This window comes from Lontra canadensis, unplaced genomic scaffold (assembly GCF_010015895.1).
Source record: "Lontra canadensis isolate GAN:19392208 unplaced genomic scaffold, GSC_riverotter_1.0 scaffold97, whole genome shotgun sequence".
Taxonomy (NCBI): Eukaryota; Metazoa; Chordata; class Mammalia; order Carnivora; family Mustelidae; genus Lontra; species Lontra canadensis.
Window position 1 is genome coordinate 1,682,064 of NW_022631091.1, and position 18,810 is coordinate 1,700,873.

Sequence of the window (18,810 nt, forward strand, 5' to 3'; positions counted from 1 at the left end):
AATAGGTCTCTATCTTATGGTATTTAAATTACCTAGATTACCTACCATCTTCATTTACCATTTTCAAACACTTTCACAAATAAGTTTCTTCTTTTTTTTTTTTTAAAGATTTTATTTGTTGATTGATGGAAGAGAGAGAGAGATCACAAGTAAGCAGAGAGGCAGGCAGAAAAAGAGGGGGAAGCAGGCTCCCTACTGAACAGAGAGCCCAATGCGGGGCTCAATCCCAGGACCCTGGGATCATGACCTGAGCCAAAGGCAGAGGCTTAACCCACGGAGCCACCCAGGCACCCCACAGTAAGTTTCTTAAAGATCTATCAATGTGTGCATAACTAACATGCATATTTTTGTGTAACCTCATTGTGTCTATAAGAAGGGTGTTAAGATTTTTAACTAGTCTCAAATCCCACATTTGAGTTCTCCAGAAAAAAGAAAGATGATGAGCTAATTATTCAATGCAAATCAGATATTATTCCCTAGAGTAAGGTTCTGTTCCCATCTTTCCAAGAATTATTGATTCCCTCCAATCACCAAGGACTGTGAACATAACTCATGAATATATTGTATCAATAATTTGTAGTTATGGGCAACAACTGTCAAACAGCCGAGTAAAAACACATTACAACCAGATAGCTCCCTTTGGACCAATTATTGTAAATCAAAGCAACACTGAGGAAAAACAGTTGCTCTTTAGAAATACTTGCCTGGTGTATATTTGGCATGCAATTTTCTAATGCAGCCCAAAAACCAGGCTGTGAGCAACAGTAACCATGTTATGGGATCTGGCATTCTGTCTTACTGCGTTCAGTTGCTGAGTGGTGACAGAGGTTTCTAGTCTACAGTGTGAGTGTTCTTTAAGTTCAGGAGGCCTTTTGGGATGAATCACTGGTCACATTTTGATGCTATTCCCAAGCCAGGTATGGTCCAGGGCCAGGCACGTTCAATCTTACGGTGCATTCAGGTACAGAAATGAAATGACATAACACGTTCGTTCATGACCTGGAACTAATCTGACAGGGGTGGGGAAGCTTTAGAAATAGGTCTAAAATAGCTTGGAATTCCAGTTCCAAAAACTGTGTTTGGAAAAAAAAAAAAAAATGAACAGATTATATAACCTCTTCACAAACTCAAATCACAGGGTTTCTCACCAACTAGCTCCTATCATATTAAAAGTAGTTTTTCTGTGGCTGTTGTGATTCCTGTCGACTGACGAGTTAGTCAGTCAAAGGCAAGGCCATGGAAAGCAGACATCTCTAACTTAGGAAACTATTACTGAGGTATTTTACAAAGATGGGGGATTTGTTGAAGGCCTTATACTGAGGTGGTAGCTCTTGCATCCAAGTATATAGGATTAGTGTTGATTTTACAAACTAGATGAAATCTAAGCATTGGCCAGTGAACCCTTTGATCCAATTCAAAGACAATGGATTTTTGACCAAAGATCTTGGTTCAAATCTTAGCCTCAACATGTTCTAGCTGCAGGATCTTGGACAAGAAACTCAACTCCTTACTCTAAGTTTTAAGGGAAAAAAAAAATTTTGGGGGGGGGGAACTACTAGCTAAGAAATATTTGAAGAATCCATGTTCACATAATTAAAGCGAATCTCTGGCCACTCTTTTGGAGCCATTTAAATAAACTGGATTTAAGAAAGAAAAAAAGCTATGTATCTTTTCTCAGATATGTCAATGCTGAATATGTGGTAAGATTTTTATTTTATATTTTATAAAAGACTTGGGTTTATTTCCCCAAAAGACAGTACTTAATCTGAATTTATACTTCTCATATTGGTTTATTAAGTAAGCAAACATTACACTTGCATGACACTTAAGTTCATGAAAAATATACATTTGTACATTTGTATTTGACTAGATTGAATCGTAATTCTGGCAAACGTTTTATAGTACTTCTGTTTTGTCGTGTGTCAGCCAAAACAGAAGTTCTTAGATCCTTACATAACTTAAAACCTGGACTGATATTAAGTCAGGCTAGTCAGTGAATAATCTTTGGATGGCTACATAGTGTCTGTTATTATAAAAGCATCGATAAATAAACATAATTTTAAGTTTTTGTATTTTTATTCTATATGCTACAAAATAGCGATTTCTTAGGTCATGTTAATACAGTTTTATTTTTGCTACTATTAGAAATCGGACCTGTAGAGAACTGTGTAATGTGTATTCATGAGTTTTGCCACTCTGTGAAAATTCTTGTGTCTAACAGTTTTCATTTACCTACCTTCTGGTTACCTCTGTGTAACAAAAGTTGTTATTTTGGTTACAAGTTGTAATTAGCTTGGGTGGCTGACACTAGATTAGAAGCAGTAGCAAGAGAAAAATACAGCTATTCAGCCAAAGCAATGGGATGAGTTTTTGATTTTGTTTTTAAAGGAAGAAGAGCGTAGTTTTCCCCCCTAAAACAAAGTGGCAGTGTGTTACAGAATATGAAAGAACAGAGTGGAAGAAAAAACTTGAGAAAATAGAAAATACAGAAAGCTGTAGAAAGTCTGAGGAGAGTGAAATCCACTTTAATTTATTCATAATACTTATGTCTAAAAAGAAGTTATGGCAATGAATTATGGAACACTACATCAAAAACTAATGATGTACTATATGGTGACTAATATAACACAATAAAAATAAACAAAAAAGAAAAAGAAAAGGAGTTATGAAATGTGTTAAAATAAGTGCAAAGTCTACCTAGTTTTGATGGGCTTATTCCTAAGATAATTTAAGGGCCAAAAAAAAAGGAGCTCATAAAACCTATGTCATCAAATATTGTATTTATGCAAAATTAAAATTAGACTTTTCCTCTATCTAGCTGATAAAATTCATGTTAGAACACCCAATTTTCCCCATCCGTGCAATCTTCCCAGGTATCATTTTATGTATAACCCACCAGCATAATCTCAGCTCAGTGTTGATTTTACCATATTCTTTGATAGATAATCTAAAAAGTCAAGTTTCTTTACTTGTAAATTAGCTAAAGTTCCTTTTGATCATCTTACCTTACCTACATTTATTTTTAAATATTTTATTGTCATTTTGTTTAAAAAAAAAACTATCCAAGTTTTCTCAGGTGCCTAGGACTTTATTATAACCAAATGATCAAACCTCCTCTGATAATTTCTTTGATCTTGCCTTCCAGAAATCAGACCTAAAATTTAAATAAAAATTTAAAATAATAATTTCAGTATATACCTTGCAATTATAAACGTCTTAGAATTTCCCAGAGGGTACCTGGAGAGAGAGGCTAGAAATTCTGGGTTTGGTGTGCTTTGCATTTCTTAATTAGTGCTGCATCCCTGGGGGAGCTAGGGACAGAATTTCAACAGAGGAGAACCGGCCTTCCTAGGTTTGGTTTGTATGGGTAAAATCCCATTTATTCACATCTTCCACAAACTGATCCCTTTATGGGGGAAGGGGGGCATAGAGACTGATCAAAGCCCATGTTGCCTATTATATGCTCTTAGCTTACGGGGAAACACTGACCAAACCCTTATAAAAGAGTTATGTAGTGTATCACCAAGGGGACTATTATGCTCCCCATTCTAATATTATTGGTCACTGTAGAAATCCGATCACCCTTTTATTATTATGAAACCGGTTTGTGCTCCATCCGAGGCTTGCCTGGAAGCTCTCTGTAAAGCACAGAACTGACCTTATATCTTCATCACAGAAGGACGGTCTCAGGCCTCAGGGAAAGGACTCTGCCAGGTGCTTTGAACTACCCATACTTCAAAGAACAGACTCTCAGTTAGGGCTGACACCAGTGGAATGAATTAGGATTTCCAGGATCATTTCAGCCTGGAAATAGATGTCCTTCCTGAGAGCAACCCACTAACCTATGATCCAACAAGACGAGAATTAATGACATGAGAACAATTAAACTGATGAGGGAAATCTAATCGTGGCTATTTGTTTTAAACATTATTAGTACTGCTTTCACTGTTCTATTTTTATGAATATGTGAAGGTCTTTTTATTCTTCGTTTATCTCACCTTCAGTTTAGTGGACCGCGCTTCTGTTTACTGAATTAGACATTTATCAATAGTCTCTGATTCTCACTGGCCCTGAGAACTCAGAAGCAAATACTTTCAGGGAGCCTCCTTATGTTCATGGCAACACAATTTTCGGCACAGACCCAGTCAGAATTTGTTCTCATCTCGCCACAACATAAGCAAACAAGCGGTGCAACAAAGGATGCCTACAGAGTCGTATCTGACAGCACTTCTCACTTCATAAGGTACGACAGCACATTATTAAGAAACGATAACCAACTTTACTTGTGTAGCCAATCCTACAAAGCCGGGACCAAAAAACAGGTTTGGTACAGGGACAATAGAGTCCCACTCATGGTCATAATTCCTAGCTGATGTGACAGAAAACCACAAAGATTATGGCTTATTGTCCTAGAAGACATCAACGGGTGCTGTGTCCTATTCGGCCATCTGACCCTGACATTTCATCATCACACACACACACACACTCACTCACTCACACACACACACACACACTCACACACACACTCACACACTCACGCTCTCTCCAGTGCTTTTCTACATAAAAGTACAGAGCATAGTACAATATAACCATAACCAGATAAAACTGATTAAAAGATAAAAGATAAAAAGATAAACTGATGGTTTGTCCACTTCTACTGACCCTCAAACTGATCACGTGGCATCAGCCTGATTCCTTCATAGTAGATCTACTCACCCACGTTCACCGGTTTGGCACTGTTGCCAGAATGAATTAGGACTTGGGAATGGTGAATATTCTGATTTTGATATTATCTTCAATTATTATCTGGAGTAATTCTGTACAGAAAAACTTTCCTTAACCACTATGGTTATGTAGTTACTCTAAAATAAAATTCTTACAGGAGAAGTTAGATAAATTTTTTTTTAAGGATTTTATTTATTTATTTGTTTGTTTGTTTATTTATGAGAAAGAGAGAGCACAAGCAGGGGAAACAGCAGACAGAGGGAGAAGCAGGCTGCCTGCTGAGCAGGGAACCCGATTCAGGACTTGATCCCAGGACCCTGGGATCATGACCTGAGCTGAAAGCAGACACTTAACCTACTGACACACCCAGGTGTCCCTCAGAGAAGTTAGAGACATTCTTGTTGTTTTTCTTTCAGTGAACAATTTTTTGAGTACAATTTGAATGTCCTAGTTATTTTCACTGATTTTAATACAATTTTATTTTTCTCTATAAAATAATTTTAATAATTATATTTAATACTCCTTTTTATCTTAGACTATTCCATCTTTGGATAATACATCTCTGTTAGCCCATGTGTCTTTCATGCTATCCATTCATCTTTGATGACCTACACAAACCATCAAACAAGATAGCACCATTGGTGTCCACGGTTCATCTTGCATCTTTTCTATCCTGGTTCTAAATCTGCCATTCTCCAAGCATTCCTGGCTCCTTTTAGTGGGACACAGTGCCAAGAAACCAAAATTTGAGTGGCCATAAATATACTATTAATTTATAGGCTTGGAGGAGTGATCTAGATGCTCTACCTGAAAAAGAGTTGGTGGGGGGGGGAGAGGAGGACAGCATGATAGGCTGAGGTAGGAAAAACAAAACCACAAGAGCTCCCAACAGTGCCTGCTTATCAAAATCACCTGTGAAGCCGTCAAAATATAGGTTCTCAGGCCTCAACCAATAGATCTAACTATTGTTTATAAAGAATTTGGAAGTCAGAGTATCTTGTAATTTTGACGGCCATAATTACAATATTAAGATATTAAGATATCTGTTTGTCTCCAACAGAAACACTGGACGTTGCTTCATAAATCTAAACATCTCCCACAACTTAGAATCATGGATGTGAATGAATTACATTTCCTAGTCTCAAGGGCCATCAAAGGATTAATGAATAAATGATGTTTTTATTCATTTAATACATATTTATTAAGCATCTACTATGTTCCAAGCACTGTGTTAGGTAATGCAGACAGCCCAGCGCAAGACGAAATCCAGTCTCATTAAGTTCACTTCCCAGCGGGGCTTGTGCAAACTATGTGTGCCACCTTGGTGCTCACAGTCCTACCGTATACGGGAATGTTCTCCAATTAGCTAAGTTAAAAGGGAAAACTTGTTTTTCTTCATATGAATAAGAAAAATTATTTGCCATGAATTCCAAAATGAAAAGATACCTATGGAAATAATAATTTAAAGAGAAACTGGAAAAAATAACAAGTCGGAAAAATTCTAGATTGTTCGCTAATGAAAGATAACATAAGGCTCTGATCTGTTTCTCTGTAACAAGTAGGAAATGATACAAATGCATGATCATACAGTAGCCCTAAATTATTGATGTGTCCTATCACTGAAGATGTGCTATATTTTACTGAGATATAAAACTTCTTACTGACACAAAGAGAGTGGATTAAGCAAAGGACAAAAAGCTGTTGTTCTATTTTACTAGAATAAGTTGACACATGAAATATGGCAGCTATGCTAGTAGTATTAATTAACCTATAAAATACTTAGTAATAGACATATTCTTTCTCATTTTCATGAAAGAAGATCCTGTATGGTCAATTTGAAGATGCTATCTCATCACCTATGGAAAAATTCTCGTTCCTACTAATCTTGCTCTATATTTCCCCAAAATTGTATTTATTTTTCAAATATTTGAAACACCATGAGAATTTCAGTGATGTCATCATGAAAGAGTAAATGTAGTAAAAGATTATCAAATGATTCAACAATTTTTTAAAGAGAGGTGACTTCATAGCCGTCAGCCAGAAATCAAAAAGTTCTGGCTGGCTCTTCATCATCAAAGTGATTACACCGGCATCAGGAACCCATACAACATGCAGCTTTTATAAATAATTACTCAGGCAGAAGTATCACTCACTAAAGCTGTGTCTTTACATACTTTGTGGCATGAAAGGAATTGCACACAAGCAGCTACAATCTGTGAATTTTGGCAAATCATACTTGCCTAAGCCATCACTCTTGATGAAAATGTTTGCCTTCATCTGTCAGCAGGTTAGTGAAGTGTATTCTCTTTGAAAGGTAGGACATCATGAAGATGCGCACACATCTTTTTCTTGAAGTTACGTAAGGGTAGGTCCTTTTAGACCCATATAAACTTCCATCATTAGAGTCACATAAACATCAGCAGCACCCAGTTTCCAGCATGTTCTGTGTAACGATTCTGGTCCGAAAACACATGTCCAGGGGATCAGTTCTGAATTTGAGTGTGCCCTCCTCTTGGTCATTGTTAGAGAAGCTCTGTCTCCATTACTAAGCTCAACAGTAACCTGTTCTTAAAGTACTCTCGTCCGTCACGTGTTGGCAGTGCCCCGCTGAGGTCCTCTGTGGTCACTTGTGTGATCAGTCCCCAGCCAGTCTGCTCCTTCAAAACACTGTATGGAGCTAAAGGGTCCTCTGAGCAAATTCCAATAGGGAAAAAAATAAAGAAGAAAAGAAAAAGGAAAAAAAGAAAAAGAAACAACATCTTTTTTTTTTTTTGCCTTATTTAAATTTCCTTGCTGTCCAAGTGCTTCCCAATGACTAAACACAGATAATGAAAACTCAAAGATTAATCCTATTTTCTGATGGAATATTCTAAAAGTGCCTAACAGAATTAACAGAATTAACATTGCCTAACAGAATATGAGAAAAAAAGGTCTACACAATTCATAGCTGGAAAGTGATGACAATGTTGAATTTTAGGAAAATAGCCGTAAGAGGTTTTGTTACCAATGTTGTTCTTCATTATCCTAATACACTTGCTATGCTAACTTGTCCTACATACATGCTGGAAGTGGTCAACACTTAAAATTAAATGTTAGTTAAATCAACTGCAGTGAAATAAAACCCCAACTCCAAAGCCACACTAAGACAAAGGCCATCTTGGGAGCAGAAGTCTCTGATACATGACATGGGGGCAGGGCTGTGTTTTTCTGGTTTCAGTCAGGTGTCTCTGAATCTGTAAACTTGGACTGATTTCAGAGCCCAGACTCAACACCAGGGTGTCTGATCACGTGAGCTGGAAAGAGACGGGACAACAAAAACAGCTAACGGTCATTAACGTTTAGTTTATGCCAAGCCGGCTTCGAAGCGCTGGTCAAGAACTAGCAGGAACGAATGACATGGCATCGGTGATGCCATCATTCATGCATCATAGATGCCGAAACTGAGGTGTCGCGCCTTAAGGACATCAGTTCTTCTCATACCTGACTGTGCACTGTTTGTTTGATGATGTTTTTTAAAAAACTGTGTTTCTGATTCAGTAGGTTTGGGCTGTAGCCAAAGACTCCGCATATCTGACAAAGTCCTGAGCAACGATGACACGGGTGCTCGACAGACCACCCTTAGAGCAGCAGAAAGTAAACTGGTGAAGGTCACCGAAGCGGTAAGAAGCAGAGCTGGGATGTGGCTCGGTCAGCCCGGCTCCAGAGCTCATCGCCACTACTCTCAGCATCTGTGCCACAGATACGTCACACACTGGGGTAGGACACACCCTAGGACCAGAACAAACTCCTATCACCTCTTTCTACAGCACTCTCCAGCAAGCATTGGCAAACATTTATTAAGTGCCTACTGTATAATGAGCACTGTGGCAAACACTTGGAATATACAAAAACATGTTGCCTGGCTCAAGGGATTTTTTATTTAATCCACTAGACAAACAACTGGACATTTGATTCCCTTCTAATTACAATTCCATTGATGAAATATTCTAGTTAGTTTAATTATACACAGAGAAGACAGAGCATCAACTTTCAAAGAATCAGAGGGCTTTTTACACACCTCTAACACCAAAGGGAGTCAGTATAATTCCATTTCTGGGGATTGAGGAAGAAATTCTTAGATATTATAGAGCTCTTCAGGGGCATCATTTGAATAATTAATTAAGAGCAATAGATTTAGAAGGGGCAGGAGTTTGGGCTTGACTCTAGGGAATTATCCAGAAAAATCATTTTAAAAACAAAGTCCTGGCAGGGTTTGGGGGGGTTTGTGTTTTTTTTTTGTTGTTGTTGTTGTTGTTTGGCTTTGTTTTTGTTTTTGTTTTTAACGTATCATAAGGGTTTCAATTGGTTTTATAAAATGGGTATTTTGCTCATTCCTATTTTCATTACATAGGTGGAACAAAGATTCTTGAATTATGTGCAAATTTCTTGGAAGCTACAGTTCACATAAAATAACACTTTGAATAAAACATTCACAAAATTTCCATTAGTCTTTATTTATTCAGAACAAATTTAGAAAGTTTTAAAAGAGTTTATTATAGGCAGCCAATTTCTACCACTTAATTTGTAATTTTTCTCTTTATCTTCCTTCTAACAAATCAAGAAAATGGAATCCGCAGCTTGCCAGCGTTTTTGGCACAGTCTGCATTAATTAGAACGCTCCATCGAGTCCCAAGACGGACCTCACCAGCTATAAATATCCTGCCTCAGCTCCCACTCTCCTGTCAAGTGCAAATCTTCCCATCTTGGCACATGTCCAGCGTCCTCTGAAAGACCTCGGAGCTCAACGAGTGAAAACTGGAGATGCTTTACTTTGTGGGCAGTGGGTGCCCCAGAGACAGATGCCCATAGTAGGGCCCGCAGAGCACAGAGTCCCACCAGCCTCATGTGGTCCAAGTGTGGATTCTCCCTTCCTCTCTTAATCCCAATATTACTACTCTGCAGAGGTGACTTCAGCAGAGTGAAAACATCCGAGGGCCCCGGCAAGTCCCACTGTCATTTCCCACCACTACCCCTACAGTTCATTTTTAACTGCTTGTATTTGATGACAGATGACCACAAACCACAAAACACTTCTCACAGAGTCCCGTGTGCCAGAAGAGGCTGGACCAAAAGCATGGGGTGGAAAGGCTAGCCTCGGTTTGTCTTCCTGTTTCCAGCAGGGAGCCCGCTGTCCGCGCGGCCAGCAAGTCATGGATGAGGGAAGTGCTCTGCTTAATCACACGGATTCTGGGCTTTGCTCCCTGTGTTCTCTGTCACACAGAGAAGGACACACTGGCTCTCCTTCCAGCTCCACCTGCCCACATCACTCTTCTTCTTTGCCAAGTATTTAAGGAAGAAAATGCAAGATGTGGGAACAGTTTCTTAAACATTAGAAAACAGAAGAGATGTGACAAAAAGTTACCATGGCCATTTTGCTCCATGAACATTTTTTGGTGTCTGGAGCTCGACCACAGGACCCGTCTCCCTCAACCACCATTCTAATGTCATCAGACCTCCAAACCTGTCATAGAATCCAGCCTGAACATCACTTCAAATTCAGGCACTTCTGAGTGTGACCGATGCCTCACCACCTCCTCCAAACCCCCAGCCCCTGACAACCACAGACAAGTCCTTTGTGTCTCTCAAAGGCCATCCAGGATGCCTACCTTAACCTCTTCATCCTCTGAAGACTGTACTGCTTTGCTTTGCCGTATTTTTACCACTCATTCCATCACAACTGCATCTGTACATCTTCTAAACTGTGAGCTACTTAAGGGTCTGGGTCTTCTTAGCCTCTGTATTACCTGTTGCCAGTGTATTATTCATAAGAAATTCTCTGACGTTCCAGCCCATGCTACAAAATGGATGGGCCCTGAAGACATTATGCTGTGAAATAAGCCAGTCACAAAAAGATAACTACAGTATGGTTTCACTCATATGAGCTTTCTGGAGTCATCAAATTCATAAGAAATAAAAAGTAGAATGCTCACTGCCAGGGGTTGGGGGGAGGAGGGAGTGGAGAGTGGTTTCAAGGACATGTAGCGTTTTGGTTTGGCAATATAGAAAAGTTCAGTTGTGCAACAATGTGACTATCCTTAATTCTACTGAACTGTACACTTAGAAATAACTAAGATGGCTCCCATTGTGTGTCTTTTACCACAGTGATAACAGTAAAAAAGTACTCAGAAGGTAGACTGATGAGAACTGCAGGAACTAATCATTTGATGGCTTATACTGCTCTGTGTGGACGGCTTAGCTACCTCTAACCATCCCTTTACCAACTTGTGGCTTCCTTGGGGTTAGAACTGTCGCCTGTCCTCTGCACATCCACAGCACACTGTGCCCCGCTGTCCCACCATTTCACCCACCATGTGTGAGAAACAAGGTGAAGAGTTGTAAGGGCTCCATTTTGTATGTTGAGGAAAACTTCCGGCCGTAGAACAGTATGTCCGCCACCAGCCATGTTCCAGGTCATGCAAGTTCAGAGTTTATGAGACTCCCCTGCACTTGAGAAGCGCACCTGCAGCGGGACAGTGAAGCCAAAACGGGACAAGCGATCCTGCCGCAGTATACGGAGAGCACCATCAACAGGAAGGGGCGACTCTTCCTGCTTCCCAAATAGTGGTCAGACTTCTTACAAAGGAACACAGGACTACTTCCCCTCCCCTCAAAAATCCACCCCGAGATATGTCACGCTGGCAGAATATCATTTTCAGTTATAATATTGAAAGAGTGTATTATTGCAAAAATGTCTATGCCGGAGGGAAAAAATAAGTTCTTGGCAAAATCACTGTATTTGTAATAATTTCCTGTGATAGCAACTTTAAGTTGCTCTCGTGTGACTGCCAAAATTTTGTTGTTTCAGGGAAGGTTTACACAAGGGGCGCTCCTAAAGCTATCCACTACACCAAGAAATTCACACCCTCTGGCTCCAAGTCATTAGCATGTCTGATACACATTTTCAAGTACTTGAGATTTGATTTGGGATAAAAAGAGAATTAAGTCTGAAGTTTATCACTTTACTTCATTAGTAGGCCTCCATGACTGATTTGTATTTGGCAGGTGTTAACTAATTTCCAATCCCGTAAATAATTTTCATCTTGTACTACACTGACCCACTGGCCAAAAAAAAAAAAAAAAAAAAAAAAAAATGTTGATAAGAACACATTCTCTAATAGTCATGGTCTATCTACAGGTGTGTCCAAGGCTCAAGTCTTAACATCAATTTCATTTAATTTTTTAATACATTTTATTTCTTAGAGTACTTTTAGGTTGACAACAAAACTGAGCAAAAAGTACAAAGTTCCCATAGAACCCCCCTTCCCCAACACACACACAGCTTGCTCTGTTACCAACGCTCCACACAGAGGAGTGCATTTGACGTAATAGTGACCCTACACTGACAAAGCATTATCACTCTGAGTCTGTAGTTCATATTAGGGTTCACTGTTGGTGTTGTATCTTCTGTAGGTTTGGTAAATGTGTAAGGACACACAGCCATCATGACAGTATTAACAGAATAGCTTCTCTGTCGCAAAACATCCTGTGTTCTGACTACCCATCTTTCCATCTCCCCAATCTCTGGCAACCACTGATCTTCCACTGTACCCACAGTTTCCTTTTTTCCAGAATGTCATATAATTCAAATCATATAGTATGTAGGCTTCTCAGAATGCCTTCCTTCACTCAGGATTATGCACTTAAATTTCCCCATGTCTTTTCATGGCTGGATAGCTCGTTTCTTTTTAGCACTGAACAGTAGTTCATTGTCCAGATGGACCACAATTTTTCTGTTCACTTATGGAAGGATCATAGCTGTTTCCACGGTTTAGCAAGTATAAATAAAGATGCTGTAACATCTGTATGTGGTTCATTGTGTAGACATACATTTTGGAGGGGCATGGGGGGATGGGTGAGCCCGGTGATGGGCATTAAGGAGGGCACATATTGCATGGAGCACTGGGTGTTATACGCAAAGAATGAATCATGGAACACTACACCAAAACCTAATGATGTCCTGTATGGTGACTACCATAGCATAGTTTAAAAAACAAAATGAAATAAGATAAAATAAAATGTAAAAAAAAAAAAAAAAAAAAAGTTCAATAAAGATTTTAAATTGCCTCAATAAAAAATTTAAAAAACAATCCTTGGTAAAATCTTGCCTTGTCTGGATCAGTTCCTCAAATAGTCTGATGCTATCTCCTATCTCTAATGAGGATAATAACATTGTCCACCTGATACGGCTTCTACAGAACTAAACAAGACATTTATGGAAGCAGTGCTGAGTGCCATGCCAGGTTCACAGCAAGCACTCATAGATGTTGACCATTATTAGTACCACTAGTTCTTGATGTTACAGGCATTAGAGTATCTATGATTCACAAGCAGCCGATTCAAAAGCAGCTGACTTAGCCAGTTCCCTAAGTCGGATCACTCTACTGCCTTGCTCAAAAGTCTTCCAGTGGCTCCCTTCTCACCAGGGTCACACTTGAGGTCTACAACACCCTATGCAAATTACCATCTTTTTTTTTTTAATTTACTTATATTCAATTAACCAATATATAGTACATCACCATTTCAGATGCAGTGTTCAAAGATTCATCAGTTGTGTATAACACCCAGTGCTCCCATCGTGACCCCCTTATGATTTCCCTTCTTCCTACTGTTTCACACCACATCCCTGCACAGCCAGGCTGGCCTCCTTGCATTAGAAGCATGTCCTGCCTTGGATTCATACCTGGCTTTCCCTCTGCCTGAAATCCTTGAGTGGATGCTCTCCTGAAATGTTGCTTTATCAGAAAGGCTTTCTTAGCACCTTACACAAAAGAGCACCCCTTCTAACATTCTCTATTCCCTTTATTCTGCTTAATTTTTCAACAGAGGACACACAATCACTAGTTATCTGTTTCTTTGCTTATTAGCTGCTTCCCAAGTAGAATTTGATCCATTCAGGTAGACATTTTTTCTGGGTTTATTTTCTGCTCTATCCCAGCACCTAGCATTACGCCTGGCACTGACTGGGGATTCACTGGCTTTTTGTTTACGTAGTTGATTAACTGTATGACAAATATTAGAGAATACTCCTTTCTTTTTTTTCTAGGCCCAATAACTTCATATAATCTGATTGTCAGGAGGTGAATAACACCTCATTAAGGAAACAACGACATAACATGATAACTTAGTTCATGCCTGGGTTCCCTAGAGCTCAGGAGTAGCTTACTCAATGTTCTTATTCAAATGTTTACAATAAAATAAATACAGTACTTTAAACAATATAATTTCTTATTATTTAGGACTGTGCTATTCAAAGCATGGCTGCTGGAACCACACTCTCAGCATGACCTGGAGTGCAAAGAAATGCAGAAACTCAGTCTTTGCCCCAGGCTGACTGGCTGACTGGGCTGGGCCCAACCCTCACAGGACTCTGATGCACTTTATAGTTTGAGAATCACTGCTCTAAGGGTTACTTAAATGACCCATTTGAGTTCTTTGACTTCCCCTTATAAATATATAAAGATATATAACATGTCCTAGACTCTAAGTAAAAATCAAATTGAATTGGTTATTAATGTAGATCATGGAACTGTCCATCACGTTAATCACTTATCTTTTGCCATCTATAAATATCCCAAGGGACACCTTCCTGGGTTCAGAAGTTCTCATTTTTTCAGCTATTTGTGTGGCTACTGCCTAGCTATTCGCTGTTTAGAGCCTCCTGAGGTCAGCACCTAAATTCCTCCTTGTCGAATTTGAACACCTAGAAACATGAAGAAATAGGTTTAACTTTTTCCAATTTCTTTCTTTGAGGCACAGCTTTTCAAACGTTTTGAAACCAGGGATATCCTTCTCCCCAAATGAAATGTGTTGTAGATGGGTCATATGGAAAATTGCTAATATGAGACCGCTCTGGCTGCCATGGGTTGACTTGGTTTGTTCACCTCTCTTGCCCTGACCTGCCTCCTTCCTCCCACCTCGTTGAGGACAGTAGGCGGGACCCCAGTTGTAAGGTCGGCAAATCCCTGCTGTAGGGCATGGCTTCTCAGAGGGAGGTCAGCACCAGGATTTCTAGGCCTCTACCCCCAGCCACCTGAATTAATAAGCATGGAATGAGCATCCACAGATGGTTCTTCTGCACACTGGAGTGAATCACTGTTCTAGAAACTCTGAATAGTCATTTCTAGTAAAGAAAAATAATCACAAAGGGCGCACTGTCCACAGTCATTTCAAATAATCCCTATGAAGCTACTGCATTCATTCAAACACTGAAATTGCCAAGATATTTGAAGAGATGAAGTCAAATAATTTTAAATAAAACACTGGTTCTAAAAGTTCAATACACGGAAATTATGATGAATGGCCTACCAGATCTACAATTTTAAGTAATTTAGTAAACATTTATCATCACTCTTCTGGGATATTTGGGGGGGAACTATAATAAACTGGACAGCTATCCTGTCCTCAGTGAGAAGAAGTATATGCAGAGGAACTGAAATACATAATTGAAAGTAGTGGAAGATATAAGGAGATGATTCTTCCCAGGTTGGAAGATGAAGGGAAGACTGAGTTAAGTCTTCAAGTTGACCTAGGGTAATTCATTTCTCCTTCCCCTATCCTTTCCATATTCTACATAATTAGTGCATCCTCTCACACAGCAAGCAGGGTTCCAGGAGAGCTCAATCTTGGCCTGGGGGGTGGGAAACGGCAGAAGCACATAAGGATGCCACCCCGCCAGCCACCTGGTACATCAGCAAGTGGTACCATGGCCAGTGCCCAGCCCTGCAAAATACACATAGCAAACAGTCAGTGAGTTAATGAGAAGTGATGATCAGAGAGAGGTCAGATGTAACTCACCGAGATCATGTGAGAACCAAAGTCTCCCCATGGGGCGTATAGAAATCTGAGGGCACCAGCTATGGTGATGGTGTCATTTATAGGAGTTTATGTAAACTCTTGTTTGGATTGAAAGAATTATACGTTTCCATTAAAAATATGAAATTAATATTAAACATTAGGATTTTGTAAGAGCCTACTAGTATCTCTTTCAATTTCTAGAGTGAAAGAACATTTCTTAACTAAAATTTTTATGGTTTAGAGAGACAATCAACTGAAGGTGACAATAATTCCAAAATTATTCATCATAAAATAAAACTGAAGATGACTAACGGCAATTTTATAATAAAATAAAACAGTACAATTTGTCTTTAGTCCTCAGGTAAATACCACTGACAAAGATGGCAGAATCAGATACATCAAAAAACTGAATAAAATGTATGGATAAATACAAAGGATAATTATTCTGCTAATATTATTAATGTCCAGATGATAAATATAAAAGCTTGCTTTTGCTCTAAACACATGAATTTTTTAACTTTTTTAAAAAGATTTTATTTATTTGACAGAGAGAGATCACAAGTAGAAGAGAGGCAGGCAGAGAGAGAGGGGGGAAGCAGGCTCCCCGCTGAGCAGAGTCCAATGTGGGACTTGATCCCAGGACCCTGAGAGCATGACCTGAGCCGAAGGCAGTGGCTTAACCCACTGAGCCACCCAGGTGCTCCGAATTTTTTAACTGTTGAAAAAAATTTAAATCCTCTTGAACTAGCTTGTCATTACAAAAAAAAAACAATAAATCCAATTTGTTGATCCATAAGTAAATATTTTGATGGTATATAAATATATAATTTAGTTATATTTAATGTAAATTTTAACTCTCAAATATATCCTGTTTAGGCAAAAGATGTTATATGGTTATCCTACCATAAAGAATATATATAATTGTTTTGAACTTTATGTTTTGAAATTTTGCATAAACTGTATCTTACTGAACATTCCTTTGCAATTTATAACCCATTATAAGAATAAAACACTGATTACTTAACCATTCTACTATTTAGAAACAGCTATGTCATTTCTATCTTCTCATAAATTTCAATGATTCTTACTGGTCATCCATTTAAATGTTTCCTCATGCACTCTGAGTCCCAGAATGTGAATATCTGGAATTTCATTGATTATTATGAAGCTGTGAATTAATTATTATGAAGCTCTCTTTGGTGACTGAATCAAAAGACATTCCCACCATCATGTATGAAAGCACTTTCCACCCTAGATCCTAACCAATGCTTGGAATTGTCAGACTTTTAAATATTGGCCCATCAAGTAGGCTGCAGTGATACAACTTTGTATCTAAAACTAATTTCTCTAATCAGTAATGACACCTTCAACATAATTCCAAGTTAACCAATCGTTGTCTTCTCCTAAATGTCATTTTATCTACTATTTTGGTTCCTCTTATTTTGTACCCATCAAACTAATCGGTATTATTTTTTATACCAATGTTCATTTAGACAAATCCACATTTACCCTTGGGTTTTCTAGCATCATCTCTCACAACCCATTTTGTCACCCTGGGCTCAAACCCACTCCTCCCCATTGTGAGAACTTGATCAGTTCTTTCAGACTGGGTACAAATACTCTCAGTGTTTGTCTGAAAGTGTCTTTATTTCCCTCTCACTCTTGAGCAGTATTTTTGTTAGGAATGTTGGGTTTAGAACTCTGAGTTAACAGGTATATCCCTCAGTCATTTGGTATTACTCCAATACTGTTTTCCTTCTATTATTCCTGCCAGGATCCATTCAAATTATTGTTCCATTATAAGTAATCTCTTTTCCTCATTTGAGTTTAAATTCTCCTTATTTTCCTTGATCTTTTACTTTCTTTATAAAGTGAATTTATTTTTATTTATCCTGGTTAAAACCAATTGTGTGTTGTTTTGTTTTGTTTTATCTTGCTTGGGACCATGTACTCTCAAATCAGAGGAATTAACAGTCCTGAAAAATTCTCCGTATTCTCCTGGAAAATGGTCTCTCTCCTAGTCTGTATTCTCCTATAATGAAACTCCTATCAGAAATATTTTTGGCCATCTCTTCCAAACTCCTAGTCTCTTAAAAGCTTTGTTTTACATTTTAACCCATACCACATTTTGGGCAATTTCCCCATATCTATCTTCCAGTTCACAAATTCTCACTTTGGCATTGTCAAACTTGCTGTTTTAACCCATCCATTTTTTAAAAAAATTTTTTTAATTCCTATAGCTAACATTATGTTCTATTTAATAGCTCTTCTTCTATTATACTTGTTTTCTGTTTTAGTTTTCAAATTTTTTATGCTTTAATTAACATAAAATGTATTTGTTTTGTCTTTTGTTTCAAATTGTAATTTTATTTTCTTAAGTCTCAGGGGAACCTAATCTTCCAGTTTATGGTATATACTTACTTCTACTCATGACAGAATATCCTTTTATTTGAACTGTAATGTTTGACCATGTGTGCCCCTTGACTAGGGCATGGTTCCCCCTGGAGGCATAGAGCCCATGCTTCCTGAATGTTCTCTAGGAATGCTTTTATGTACGCTCTGCTTGAAATATCAGATGCACCATAAATCTGAGTCCAATATTTGTATTAACTTCCCATTCTGGATCACATAGGTACTGTTTAGATGGATCTCATTTTTCCCCACATACTGCATTTTTTTCCCTATTTCTCACATTTTTTTTTTCATTTCCTAAGTGCTCAGTGTATGCAAAGGTTAGAATTCCTCCCCTCCACAACCTCGTCAAGACTGCCAGAGTATCAGGTCACGCACTTAAACTCCAAGTTTATCCATTCTTCTATTTAAAAACAGCTGTGTTATTTCTACATTTCCACTTGTCCTCAGAAATTGTTTCTTTTGTAATCTCATCTATGATTTTTTTAAACTTTATTAAATTTTACTTAGTGAAATTAGCAAGGGATATTTCATATAATTTTGGCCTCCATCTTGCTGGTTCCCAAATTCTTGGACTCTGTGAAAGCCATCACAGCCCAGAACAGCCTATATCCTCACTTATTGTATGTAGGAGAGAAATACATTTATGCCTTATAAAGTCATTGCTGTTATTTTGTGTTTTCTACTACACACAGTCAAAAAAAAAAATCCTGTTATACCTTTGACTATTTAGATTGGAGGGTAAAAGACTAGAGGAGACACTCTAATATTGGCAAAATAACAAAGGGATTGCCTTCCTTGCTAAATAAAGGCAGTTTTGAAAAGCACTGTAACATGGAG

General features: G+C 38.4%; 1 protein-coding gene across 1 annotated transcript in view; it reads right to left on the reverse strand.

The window, feature by feature from the left end:
- The window catches only part of PRKN (parkin RBR E3 ubiquitin protein ligase), a 1,289,523-nt gene that overhangs the window by 818,635 nt on the left and 452,078 nt on the right, over positions 1-18,810 (reverse strand). The gene's annotated exons all lie outside the window — the stretch shown is intronic.